The sequence below is a fragment of the Zeugodacus cucurbitae genome, chromosome 2 (assembly GCF_028554725.1).
Source record: "Zeugodacus cucurbitae isolate PBARC_wt_2022May chromosome 2, idZeuCucr1.2, whole genome shotgun sequence".
NCBI lineage: Eukaryota > Metazoa > Arthropoda > Insecta > Diptera > Tephritidae > Zeugodacus > Zeugodacus cucurbitae.
In genome coordinates, this window is record NC_071667.1 from 16,974,011 (window position 1) to 16,987,905 (window position 13,895).

At 32.8% G+C, this 13,895-nt stretch overlaps 1 protein-coding gene across 2 annotated transcripts in view; it reads left to right on the forward strand.

The window, feature by feature from the left end:
• The first annotated feature begins 239 nt into the window (after positions 1 to 239).
• The window catches only part of LOC105216636 (soluble guanylate cyclase 88E), a 129,063-nt gene continuing 115,407 nt past the window's right edge, over positions 240 to 13,895 (forward strand). Inside the window, exon 1 of one of the 2 annotated variants that reach the window (XM_054226172.1) lies at positions 240 to 865. The gene's annotated coding sequence lies outside the window, so the exon portion shown is untranslated. The remainder of the gene's footprint in view (positions 866 to 13,895) is intronic. The other variant, XM_054226171.1, reaches the window with a different exon arrangement.

Below are 13,895 nucleotides of genomic sequence, written 5' to 3' on the forward strand. Positions count from 1 at the left end.
AGTAAAACAAGGGAAAAGAATAATTAATTGACAATATAAAAATACAATTAAATTGATATATAAACTAGACTATGCCGAATCATATATTTGGGCGTTGATAAATTTTAAGCATATTTTTATTTAGTTAAAATCTGAAAAAAATAATAAGTAAATCAATCATAAAAAAATAAATTATAAAAAATTCAAAATATTTTTATATTTTTCACAATAACAACTCGCAACTCCTCCCTTATATACTACAATTTGTTTATTTATTTTTCATTACATTGCATTCTTGTCACGTGCACATAGCTCGCATGAACAACAATTACTGTAGTCTAATTGCCCGCATCTAAAAGCATACGCAACCATACTTAAAGCGAAGTCAAATGTGCTGAGTCCCACTTTTTCTTCGCAACAAACACAAATAACCGGCTAAGTTTTTGTCTTACTAAGCTAAGCACAACAAAAGTAACTAACAAAAGCAAAAATAAAACGTAAAGTAAAAGAGAATAAAATAAATAGCCAACACAAGGCAAAAAAATTAAAGTGCGAACAAAATAAATGAGCATAATAAGAAACACATTGTAATACATAAAACATAGCTAGACAGCACTAAAGCAAGAAAATAAGAAATGAAGAGAACTGAGCATAATAAAATTCACTGAGGTACACATATAATCTAATGTAGCCGGTGGCTGCACACTACCCAGAGGACTCACAGTGTAGTTGCAATAAGCTACAGCAAGCGTAGCAGATTCAAATCTTTAAATATTAAAGAGTTTGTGGCCAATAAGTAACACTAGTGCTACAGCAGCAGCTAAGAGGAATTCTGTGCGTGCATTACGGCGGAAAATGTGACCTATGGCTGTTTGTTTTTGTGCATGTGAGTAAAAATATAATGATAATATTTTTTATATGCCAAGCAAATGAAGATAAATAATACAAGAATATGCGAAAGTTGTTGTTAGATTAAATATTTTTGCTCAACATACAAGTTTGAGTGAATTTTTATGCGCACACATGTAAAGTGAAATATTACGTATACGACATGTTGAACCTTGAACTGCATGCGTAAGATAAAATGCTTCATGTGCAACATTTAATTCTTGTTTGTTCGTTTAATTGCTACGCTTGGTGGTATAATAACAAAAAATCGCCTTAGAGTATGAGATTCATATATTTCGACTTTTTGCTGTGTGAATAGTATTTGTTGATCCGAGTGAGACATATTTTCAGTAACTTTTTGTGAGACTTGGACAAACATTAATTGATTAATGAGGGTTGAACCTTTTACTTTGCCTTTTTTATAAGATTGAAAATATTAATGACTTATTTGGATTTAAATAAAAAGGAGAGTGTGTTAAATGAAGTGGAATTTACAAATAATGATGACCATAATCAGTGTTATTTTTTTCGAAAATATTTTTTTTTTCTATGGTAATTTTTTCCAAATAAACTAAATATTTATGCATTAGAGCGTTGAATCGATTTTTATTCAACAAATTTATTTTCACTGGGCTGAGGTAGTTCCTGAACCAATTTCATGAATTTTCACCACCAAAATGCACTATATCCAAGACTATACGCTCACTTAATTTGTCAAAGATATTATTATTATTAACCCAAACGATTACCCTCCTCCCGCCCAACCGACGCGTGGGGCGCAGTCCGCATACGAGCGGAATTTGCCAAGTCTAGAAAGGCAAGAGATTTTTAAGCGTCCGGTTCTCATACTGCTCAGCTACATAAAGAAACATTTCAACAGCTGAGATTTAAAAATATATAAAAACAAAAAGTTAAAAATTTCTGAATATTACTTATTAAGAGAAGACAAAATAGTTTTTTTGATGCTAAGTATTGAGTCAGAGGGATCAAATGTGCTGGAATGTGAATTAAAATCATGACATATTCGGCAGAATGGTTCATTTAACTCAAAATTTGTTCTAGAAGATTTTAGAAATAATGGTCTAAACTGCCTGGATGAACGCAATGGGACATTAAACTTAATATCAGACAAAAGGAATGAGCTACAAACTAAACCATTCAGAAGTTTTACTAGAAAAATTATACCTAGCATTTCTCTGCGACTAGTGAGTGTGGGAAGACTTATAAGTTTTAAACGACTAGTATGCGGGGGAAGATTCAATCTTGAATCCCAATGTAAGTGGCCTAAAGCAAAAAGTAAAAATTGTTTTTGAACGGACTCAAGCTTATCAGAATGGGATTGATAGCTAGGATTCCATACCACAGAACCATACTCCAATATAGGCCTTACCAATGTTGTAAAAAGAATTTTAGTAATATACGGATCACTAAATTCTTTAGACCAACGTTTAACAAAGCTAAGAGCACCTTTAGCTTTTAAGACAATTGAATTTACATGAGAATTAAAATTTAGTTTAGGGTCCATATTAACTCCTAAATCAACAAAGCTAAAAACTTGCTCTAAACTGAAGTTATTTATTATATAGGGGGAAAGATCAACAGTTCTACGGGAAAAGCACATCGTTTTACATTTTTTAAGATTCAGTGGCATATCATTTTTGTGACACCAAGTAACTAAATTATTTAAATCCGATTGCAACTCAGTCCTTTCGTTATGAGAAGTATATGATTTAAAAAGTTTTACATCATCCGCATATAATAAAATTTCTGAAAATTTAATTACTGAAGGTATATCATTGATGAACAACAAGAACAGAATCGGGCCGAGATGACTACCCTGTGGAACCCCTGAAGTGACACTAATTGAATCGGATAAAGTATTATTAAATAAAACTTGTTGTTTTCTGTTAGTAAGATATGAGGATACTCATTCAAGAAGTCTTGGTTGAAAACCAAGAAGATTCAGTTTTTGCAAAAGAATTGAGTGGTTTATTCTATCGAATGCTTTACTAAAGTCTGTATATATAACATCAGTATTCTTATTATCCCTAAAACCCATTGACACATGGTTTACAAATTCAAGCAAGTTAGTTACTGTAGATTTCCCTTTACAAAATCCATGCTGAGAGAATGAAATTAAAGGAGAGATTAAGAAAGTTATTTGGTCAGTGACAATAGCTTCAAAAAGTTTGGGTATAGCTGACATTTTAGCTATCCCCCTATAGTTCTCAACAGATGATCTAACTCCACTTTTATGCAAAGGTAATATAAAATAGTTTTTCCACATTGACGGAAAAATACCTTGTTTAAGAGATAGGTTAAAAAGCTTAGTTAAGGGCAAATAGATATGTTTTGCGCAATTTTTAAGAAAGCTTGAGGGAATCATATCAGGGCCATATTTAAACGAATCTTTTAACGTAACTAAATAATTTAAGACATCTGTTTCAGAAATAATTGGTGTATTAATTACAGTACTCGGACATAACACTTGATGATATGGCACATTCATAGGGTAGTTTGAACAATAATTGGATTTGAAGAATTCTGCAAACATATTAGAAATAATGTAATTGTCACATGACATTGTTGAATTATATTTCATCGCGGACGGAAAATTTGAAATCCTGCGTTTGGAGTTAACGAAACCATAAAACAATTTCGGATTACGAATAATATTATTTTTTACTTTGATTATGTAGTTTTTATAACATTTTTTGTTAAGTTCCTCAAACTGACGACGCAATTTAGAATATTTTAAATAGTCAACAAGAGCTCCAGTTCTTTTATAAAGTTTAAAAGCACGAGCTTTTTTATTTTTTAATTTACATAGCTCATTCGAATACCACAAATTTGAACTTTTTCTTTTGATAATAAAATATTTCGGAACAAATCTTTCAAAAATATTATAAATTGTTTCATTAAAATGTGATACATTTAATTCAATATTACCACTATAATCACGCCAAGTCAATTTAGAAAGTTCACAACTAATCTTTTTGAAGTTAGCTTTCGCAAAGTTGAACCGAGAACAAAGGTCCTGTTTGTTGCATACAAGTAATTCGTCTATGATTTCGATATTAATTTCCAAGGCAGGGTGATAAGAGTCCTCTGGCAAAACTAAAGGATCAGATCGGACCACAGAAACTGTTGAAGTATTATCAACATAGACCAAATCTAAGAATTTACCAAACTTGTTCGGAATTAAGTTAATTTGGTTAAGACCCATCCCAGACATTTCTTCCAAAAACTCATTAAAGCTTAAACGAGTGCAAAAAGGGGTAATGCAATCGTCAACAGATTTCCAAGATACACACGGTAAGTTGAAATCGCCTAGAACAATTATGTAATCAGTATTCTTAGCAATTGAAAAAACATTATTTATTAAAGAAGCATGCTGCGTATATACAGATAAGTCCGAATGAGGCGGAATATAAGATAAAGTTAGATAAATAGAACATTTATTAATACAAATTCGTATGCACTTAAATTCAATAAAGTCCACATGAGGAACTTCTACTTCTTCAGATGGAATTGAAGAATGCACAGCAAATAGTACACCCCCCCCCCCCCGACTCTGTTCAGTCGATCGCATCTAAAGATTTGAAATTCACTATTTAATATTTCGTTATCAAAGATATGAGGTTTAAGCCAAGTTTCAGTAAAAGCGATGACTTTAAAATTACAATTAGTGCTGTTCAAATACAATTCTTTTAATTTTGTATTTAAACCCCTTACATTTTGATAGTGAATTTGTAATGAATTTTTTATAATTAGTTTTTTGAATCCGCGGCATTTTTTGGAATATGAGCAATTACAGTTTGTTTTTGTTGCTTTTGCTCGAATCCGCGCACGAAAGCACCAGGTGGCCAAAATGATTCATCAAGTAGCAATTGAAAATTAACAGCTGAAACGCCAATCTTGAAAGAAGATATGTTTCTTTCGTATTTAAAGTTAAATTTTCTGACATCAATATCAATATCGTTAATTTTCAATTTCGACGAGATGTAAAACTTTATATCTTCGATTGTGGTATCCGAAGCGAATCTCGAAACGAAAATTGATTTTCGTTGAGGTATTACTACCAAATTTTTTGCCACAAACTCAGAGTTAATAGGAGGCGGATCCTGAATAGTTTTCCGCTTAAGGTTATCGTTATTTGTTTTCGGAGGATTAAGCACTTTTGAAGAGGAAGGCTTCTCTCCTTGAGGGCAAGGAGATGAGAGATTAATAAGGTCTAATTTCACCGGTGACATACTTTTTACGGACAAAGTGGCAGGTTCTTCATTAGACGGACGTTTACGTTTTGATGAAGGCTTAGCATTATCATCTTGATCATTTAGGCATTTAAATGATTGAAACAACACTTCATAATTCTTAAATTTTTCTGTAAGGTTTTGAAGTTCACGACCGATTTCTTTAAAATTATTGCGCGCCTGTTTAAAAACTTTAAATAATTCAATATCTGTCGGTCTACACTTTAAGCACGACCAGCGCAGACCCTTTCCATCGAGAATAGAATCTAAAATTCTACCTGTCATAATATAATATATGTGAGACATATATTAACCGATATATGCGGAATAAATCCCACCATATTTTTGAAAAACCCATAATTAGGTATATGCGAGTCTAGGGGATGTTATAACCCGATTTGAACCATTTTTGGTACAAAGACATACTATTAGAAGAAAAATATTCTCTCTGAATTACATTAAAATATCTAAGTGATTTACCGATATTTCCGGTGAAAAATTACCCTAAGGCACTGAGTTCTTCATGTTCGATATCCGGGGCCTTGAAAAGTTATAGTCCGATCTCGACAATTTGACAAGTGATGTCACAGCTCAAATACAGTATTTTTGTAAAGTTTTATTCCGCTATCCTCATTAATTTCCTATGTATGTATATATTATAAAGAGAACGAATCAGATGGAATTCAATATTGAGTTATATGGGAAGTAGGCGTGGTTTTAAACCGATTTCGACAATTTTTCATCCGTGTCATCGGGATGTCAATAAAGTATTATTTACCGAATTTCATTGAAATTGGTGAAGTAGTTTCTGAGATATGACCCATAGGAGATATTTAATTAAAATATCTGAGAAATACTCCAAAACACTGAGTTTTTCATATTTAATATCCAGGGCCTTGAGAAGTTATAGTCCAATTTCGTCAATTTTTCCACAAGTTATAGCAAACCTCACACACATTATTTGTGAAAAATTGTATTAATTTGACTTTATTGGTTCTTGATTTATATATTATAAAGTAAAGGAATTAGATACCGAGATTGGAATCGATCGAGTAATTTCTGAGATATGGGTCTTGACCGATAAGTAGACGAAACCACGTCCATTTTTCATTTTTCAAAAAATCTGATTGCAGGTCCTTTCTGCGATTTCTTCTGTAAAATTTAGCGTTTTTGATGTTTTTCGTTAGTTAGTTAACGAACTTTTAGTAATTTTCAACATAAAGTTTGTATGGAAGGTAGGCGTGGTTATTATCCGATTATATAGCTTTATTGGTTTGCGAGATATGTACAAAAAACCTATTTGGGGGCGGAGCCACGCCCACTTTTCAAAAAGTATTACATCTAAATATACCCCTTCATAGTGCGATCCCTTGTAACAAATTTTACTTTTATAGCCTTATTTATGGCTTAGTTATGGCACATTAAATGCTTTCTATTTTCGCCATTTTGCGGGCATGGCAGTGGTCCGATTTCGCCCATCTGCAATATAGAGTATAGTATATATAATATGAAATTATAACAAACACTGTCATTAATTAACCAGTAGTTCACCACAAATGTTGACACATTTCAAATTAGAAACTGCATTTATGTTTTTTATTAGATTTGCAATGCTAATAACTGTGGCGTGTGGCATACTAATCATAAAGGCATTTATACGCTTCAATTCATTTGTATTACCAGAGTAAATAAATCGAGCGTTTCGTTGAAGCGCTTATCTGCAAAAACAAATAAAATTATAGCAATAAATAAAATGCATATGAAATCGGAAATGAATATGATTAAGCATAGGTGTCGCATTGCAAAAATTCATTCACACATTCAACAATTCAATATGCAGCGTAACGAAGTCTATTGACGCTAATGGTGGTCTTATCTCCCACCATTTATTATCTAATGAAATTATCATAAATAAATAATACGCTGGCACGAGTACAAGCTATATATGAAAGCATGTGTGTAGGAATATACTCAAATATAGACATACATATATTAAAGTAAAAACAAATAAATCAAAATCAGAAAAAAATAAAGTAAGGAAATCATACTTTCATAGCGCCAAAAACAAATCACGGTCTCATTGTTCAGCCAAATAGTACAAAAAGTGAATATTGTCACTCGCCATGTAAACAAATGCCAACACACACACAAACATATTTATTTGTGACTAAATATTTTTATCCCTATGCTAAAAGACACCACACCATTTACAGTTCCAATTATAAACCATATCTACAGCAACGACAAGTATTCGGCGTGATTGCGAGTACCGGCTTCACGTTTGGTTGTGTGCGTAACAATAACAACAAGTGTACGAAAATTGATACATTTTATAGATTGTGGATTAGCAGGCCGTTATGCCGTATCACGTTTCGGTAATATGTGAATGTAAACAAAAAGACGCCGCTAAAGCATAAAGTGAAAGAGTAGCGAATGGGAGCGATAGGAGAAAATGTGTTATTATGTGGATTTGAGTGAACATGAGTATTTATATATGATTTTATTTGTCTATTAATGGAGTATAAGAGTACTTAGAGTTTACTCAGTATTTAAAATACTTCAATAACGAGATTTATATGCATGAATCCAATAAAAAGAGTTAGATTACAAGGATATATAATATCAACAGAAGAAAGTAAAGCTACAAAACTGTACGAAAACAAGTAAGGAAAGGCTAAGTTCGGGTGCAACCGAACATTTGATACTCTTTAGCAATTTATTGCTATATTTTTATTAAGAAAACACACAATTTGACCCATATACTCGGCTTAAATATATTTCACATATTAACCGATTTATAAGCTATTAAGCTCATCGTATTTTTGAAAATATAATTAGGTATTCTCATATATTCATATATAAGGGAAATTATGACCCGATTTTAACCTATTCTGGTACAGAGACACACTATTAGAAGAAATATATATCCTCTGAATTAATTTAAGATAACTGAGAGATTTACCGAAATTTCGGTGAAAAGTTACCATGGGGCACTGAGTTCTTCATTTTCGATATCTGGGGCATTGAAAAGTTATAGTCCGATTTCGACAATTTTTTCACAAGTGATGCCACAGATCGTATACAGTATTTGTGTAAAGTTTTATTTAGCTATCTTCATTGGTTCCTTATCTATATATTATAAAGTGAAGGAATAAGATGAAATTCAAAAATGAGTTGTCGTGGTTGTGAACCGATTTCGTCCATTTTTCACACGTGTCATCAGGGTGTCAAGAAAATATTATATACCGAATTTCATTGAAATCTATTGAGTAGTTCCTGAGATATGGTTTTTGACCCATAAGTAGGCGATGTCACGCCCATTTTTCATTTTGTAAACAAATCTCAGTGCAACTTCATTCTACTATTATTTCTGTAAAATTTAGTGTTTCTGAAGTTTTTCGTTAAAGAGTTAACCCACTTTTAGTCATTTTTAACCTAACCTTTGTATGGGAGGTGGGTGCGGTTATTATCGGATTTCCACTATTTTCATGGTGTGTGTTGGGGTACGTAGGAGAACCGACTGCAGAAAGTTTGGTTTATATAGTTTTATTGGTTTGCGAGATGTATACAAATAACCGATTTGGGCGCGGGACCACGCCCACTTCCCCAAAAAAAATTACATCCAAATATGCCCCTTATTAGTGCGATCCTTCATTCCAAATTTTACTTTTATACCTTTATTTATGGCTTAGTTATAACACTTTATAGGTTTTTGGTTTTCGCCATTTTGTGGGTGTGGCAATGGTCCGATTTTGCCCATTTTCGAAAGCAACCTCCTCAGGGTGCCAAGGAATACGTGTTCCAAGTGTGCCGTTGCACGGACAGACGAGCGGACGGACGGACGGACGGACAGACAGACATCCGGATTTCAACTCGTCTCGTCATCCTGATCATTTTGATATATATAACCCTATATCTAACTCCTTTAGTTTTATGACTTACAAACAACCGTTATGTGAACAAAACTGTAATACTCCAAGCATTGGAGGGCTTAAAACATCCAAGTTTGTCTGAAGATTTTAAGGTAAACCTATCCTAAGTTCATCACAATTATGAAATATTTTTAACGGTACAGTTAGGAAGTATTTTTTTGTATTGTATTGGAAAACAATTTTTTTTAATAAAAAACTATGTGTTGTATAATATTTTCTTTACATTACATTATGATTACCTTACGGTATAATCAAAATATAAACATATTTTCAGACGCAAAGTAATGCTCAAGTAATTCATTAAAATTATAGTACTCGTTATCTGAAGTAATCAGAATATCATTACTTAGAGACACCAATTAAAGTACTTACGATTAAGTATTTCCAATCAATCAAGCAAAAGTAAAGCTCTACAGTAATAAAATAATAGCCTTTGTAATCGTTATCTAAAGTACTCAAAATGTAATTACTTAGAGGCACCAGAGGCTCTTAAGCGAGTATAAGTAAAGCTCTACAATAATCAAAATGTAATCTTAGTAATTGTTATATGAAGTAATCCAAAAGTAATTAGTACTCTCAATTAAGTATTTCCCATCAATCCAGCAAAAGTAAAACACAACAATAATCAAAATATAATTTTAGTAATCGTAATGTGAAGTAATCCAAATGTAATTACTTAGATACACCAATTAAAGAGTATACTCTCAATATATATGTTCCATCAATTCAGCATAAGTAAAACTCAACAATAATCAATATATGATCTCTTAATCTGAAATAAACAAAATGAAATCACTTAGAGAAACGTATACATTTTTATAATCTCGCAACAAAGTTGCTAAAGAGAGTATTATAGTTTTGTTCACATAACGGTTGTTTGTAACACCCAAAACTAAACGAGTTAGATATAGGGTTATATATACCAAAGTGATCAGGGTGAAGAGTGGAGTTCAAATCCGGATGTCTGCCCGTCCGTCCGTCTGTGCAAGCTGTAGCTTGAGCAAAAATTAAGGTATCTTGATGAAACTTGGAACACTTATTTCTTGGCACCATAGGAAGGTTGCTCTCGAAAATGAAATCGCAAAATCGGACCACTGCCACGCCCACAAAATGGCGAAAACCGAAAACACATAAAGTGTCATAACTAAGCCATAAATAAAGCTATGGAAATAATATTTGGAATGAAGGATCGCACTATGAAGGGGCATTTTGGATGTAATTTTTTTGGGGAGGGTTTTTGTACATATCTCGGAAACCAATAGAGCTGTATAAACCAAACTTTCTGCAGTCGTTTTTTTAGCCACTTCTTAATACAAAGGTTAGGTTGAAAATTACTGAAAGTGGGTTAACTCACAAACGAAAAACGTCAGAAACACTAAATTTCACATAAGAAATGGCAGATGGAAGCTACACTCAGATTATTTTACAAAATGGAAAATGTGAATGGCGTCGCCCACTTATGGGTCAAAAACCATATCTCAGGAACTACTTGCCCGATTTCAATGAAACTTGGTTTGTAATAGTTTCCTTACATCCCAATGATATGTTGTCAAAATAGGCCAAATCGCTTCATAACCACGCCTACTTCCTATATACCAGAACTTTAAAGACGATCCGAATCGGTTACATTACAATATATAAAGTAAGCACTAGTGAAGATATCGGTCGGCAGAACTTTGCACAAATACTATGTTTATAGTGTGGCAGCCCCATTCTAAAAATCGCCGAAATCGGACCATAGGTTTTTAATGCCCCATATATCGAACACGAGGACCTCGGTGCTTCTAACCTACTATTATGGCTTCCAACTTTCAATGGACTTTATACAATATATATGACGAATATGTGGGTCAAATTGTGTATTATTAATATAAATAAAGTTAAATAAATAAATTGCGAGAGTATAAAATGTTCGGTTACACCCGAACTTAGCCCTTCCTTACTTGTCGATTATCATTTCCTTAAAAGTTGAACTCTAAATTTTTGTGAGTATAATTACAGTTGTACATTTAATCATGTAATTAAACTACAAACTAAACTAAATGATTACTTCGTCTAGTTGCTTATCCTAAAAAATTATCACTTCCACCAAATTCGTTTACTAACTCTTCCACATCTTCTCCACGAACTTGCTTCTAAGGATAATAGTGGTCATGTGAACCTTGTTGGTGTATTTTCTTTCTCTGTAAAGTTTGGCGGATTATGTAGTTCAGTAAACATACATATCAATTGGATCAAAAACTTTTAAAATGTGCCTCCTACTAGAGTTGTCTATTTTATTTATAATCCATTAGAAGTCACTCGTTTACTAGTTTTTGGAAACTGTGTTAACTTATGATTTGTCAAAAAAATACATAAGAATTGGGGAAGCAAGAAAGAGAAGAAGACAATTTAAAATGTGTATACTCTGAATGCCAGAAATATTTACTCGTATTATGATAATAGGCCACAGTATAAAAATTGCTTTGTCATAAATTTGTTTCTATTTTAAATGAAACGCACATTTTTGCATTTAAATTACATATAAGAAGTACAAACTTCACTTGCCCTAGTGGAAGATTGACGTGCGCTAAAGTAAACTAAAGTGTACACACACACATATATACGGGTATATGCAAAGGTTTAGTATTAATATAGTGCAAAAAAAGGTCAGGATTGTCAGCAAAAATTCAATTTTACCTGGTGGAACAATAAAGAGCTGACGCATCATGGAGCCGTGTCGTACATTTGCTCATGTACATGTATGTGAGTTTGCGGATATTACCATAACAATGAATTTGACAGACACTTTGGCTATATTCACAGGGGGCGTTTGGCGGTTTGCTTATTGCTTTCATAGAAAGGCTTTGTGCGAACATTTGTTAATCTGTACACAAATTTACAACTTCTCACTGGTTGTACTAAGTATGTATATGTTTACAGCTGTCAGGCAGATGTGTACTATGGATAAGAGGCATTCCATTATAGCAAGGTAACGGTGCATGTGTAGGTGTAACAGAATGGCTACAGGTGTTTGCTGGTGGTGGCTTACGCCTGGCACTTGTCACAGCTGATTGAGTCAAAATTGTATTTGGTTTGTTTACTTTATTTACACCTGAAGGTAAACAGTTATATGTTGATAGCTGTTTTATTAAAAAAAAAATAAAACATTTTTTGCAATTTAAACATGTGGGGTTGATATAAAAAATATACACGTAATAAAAAAAAAATATTTTATTTTTAAATAACTTTTCAATTTTTTTAGACTAAAAAATTTTAATGAATACAAATATTTATCTTTATTTCACTAAAACAATACTAATATACGGCTACCACCGTTTCAAATTATGTAGTAATCAGTCGAAAACTGTGTTCTCCGTCTTTTTATACTAAGCCATAAAAAGCTTTAAAAATATAAAATAAAATAAAAAAAAATTGGTATAAAGGATCGCATTAGGAAGGGGCATATCTGTATGTAATTTTTTTTTTTTAAAGTGATCGTGGCCCCGTCCCGTAGTAAGTTTTTTGATAATATTTCGCAAACCAATAAAGCTATATCAACCAAACTTTCTGCAGTCACTTCCCTTACGGACCCCATTACACACCATAAACATACAATCGGATAATAACCACTTTACACAAATACTGTATATGATCTGTGGCATCACATGTGAAAAAGTTTTCGAAATCGGACTACAGTATAAACTCGGTAACCGCAACCCTCGGTACACGCAACTCCTCGATTCATGCAACACTATAAAACATAGCATTGTAACCTTTATAAGTGCAACTACTCAAAAATATTGACCTCAATAACTGCAACTTTACATCTAAATATGTTTTGCTTCAATTCTTTCTTTGTCGGTTTCTTCTTATGGCATTTTTTTTGTTATGTATTCACAAACTGATCGTTATTTTACCGTTGCTCTGTCGACTTTGCTGTTTTTTGTGTGCGTTAAGAGCAATTATCAACAAATGACTTTCATTATCAGTTTATTTAGCAACACGCCAGTAGTGTTTTATGTGTAAAAGTCATGGTAGTCACAAAAAAAATAATAAAACTAACAATTAAAGAAAAAACTGAAATTTTGATTAACTAGAAAGAGGTGTATCGACAAAAGCTCTTTGTATTGATTATAAAGTTCACAAGTCGACAAGAACGAGAATAAAGAAGAAAAAAGCTTGTATACTTAAATATGCCACAAATATGGAAGCTGGGCCAGGAAAACGGCAAACCTTAAAATCTTGTGAATACTCAAGAATGGAAAATGCTCTCTACAAGTGGTTTTTGAAACAAAGGAGTGAAAATGTGTCTATATCCGTCGGTATCGTCAAAGCAAAAGCTCGCAAGCTCCATGAGAAAATAAGAGAAAAGACAGGATGTTTTCATGCAAGTAATGGTTGGGTATCTAATTTCAAAAAGCGATATGGCCTCCGCCACTTGAAAATTTGTGGAGAGAAGCTTTCCAATAAGACAGCGTCCGTCGGCCCATTTGTAATACGTTTTAGAAATAAAATCAAGGAGCTTGATCTTTCTGCAGAACAAATTTACAATGCCGACGAGTTCGGATTGTTTTTCAGGCAGATACCAGATAAAACGTTGGTGAGCTTCAAGGAATCATCTGCTCCTGGTCGAAAAGTTAGTAAGGAAAGAATAACATTTCTCGCATGCACATATGCTTCGATAAGCACAAAGTTAAGCTCTATGTCATTGGAAAAGCAAAAAACCCTAGAGCATTCAAAAATTTTCAAAAAATGCCCGTTGTCTACAAGGCTAACAAGAACTCGTGGATGACTAATTTGTTTTTCGAAGACTGGTTTCATCATAAGTTTGTTTCTGAGGTGAGAAATACGAAATGTATTG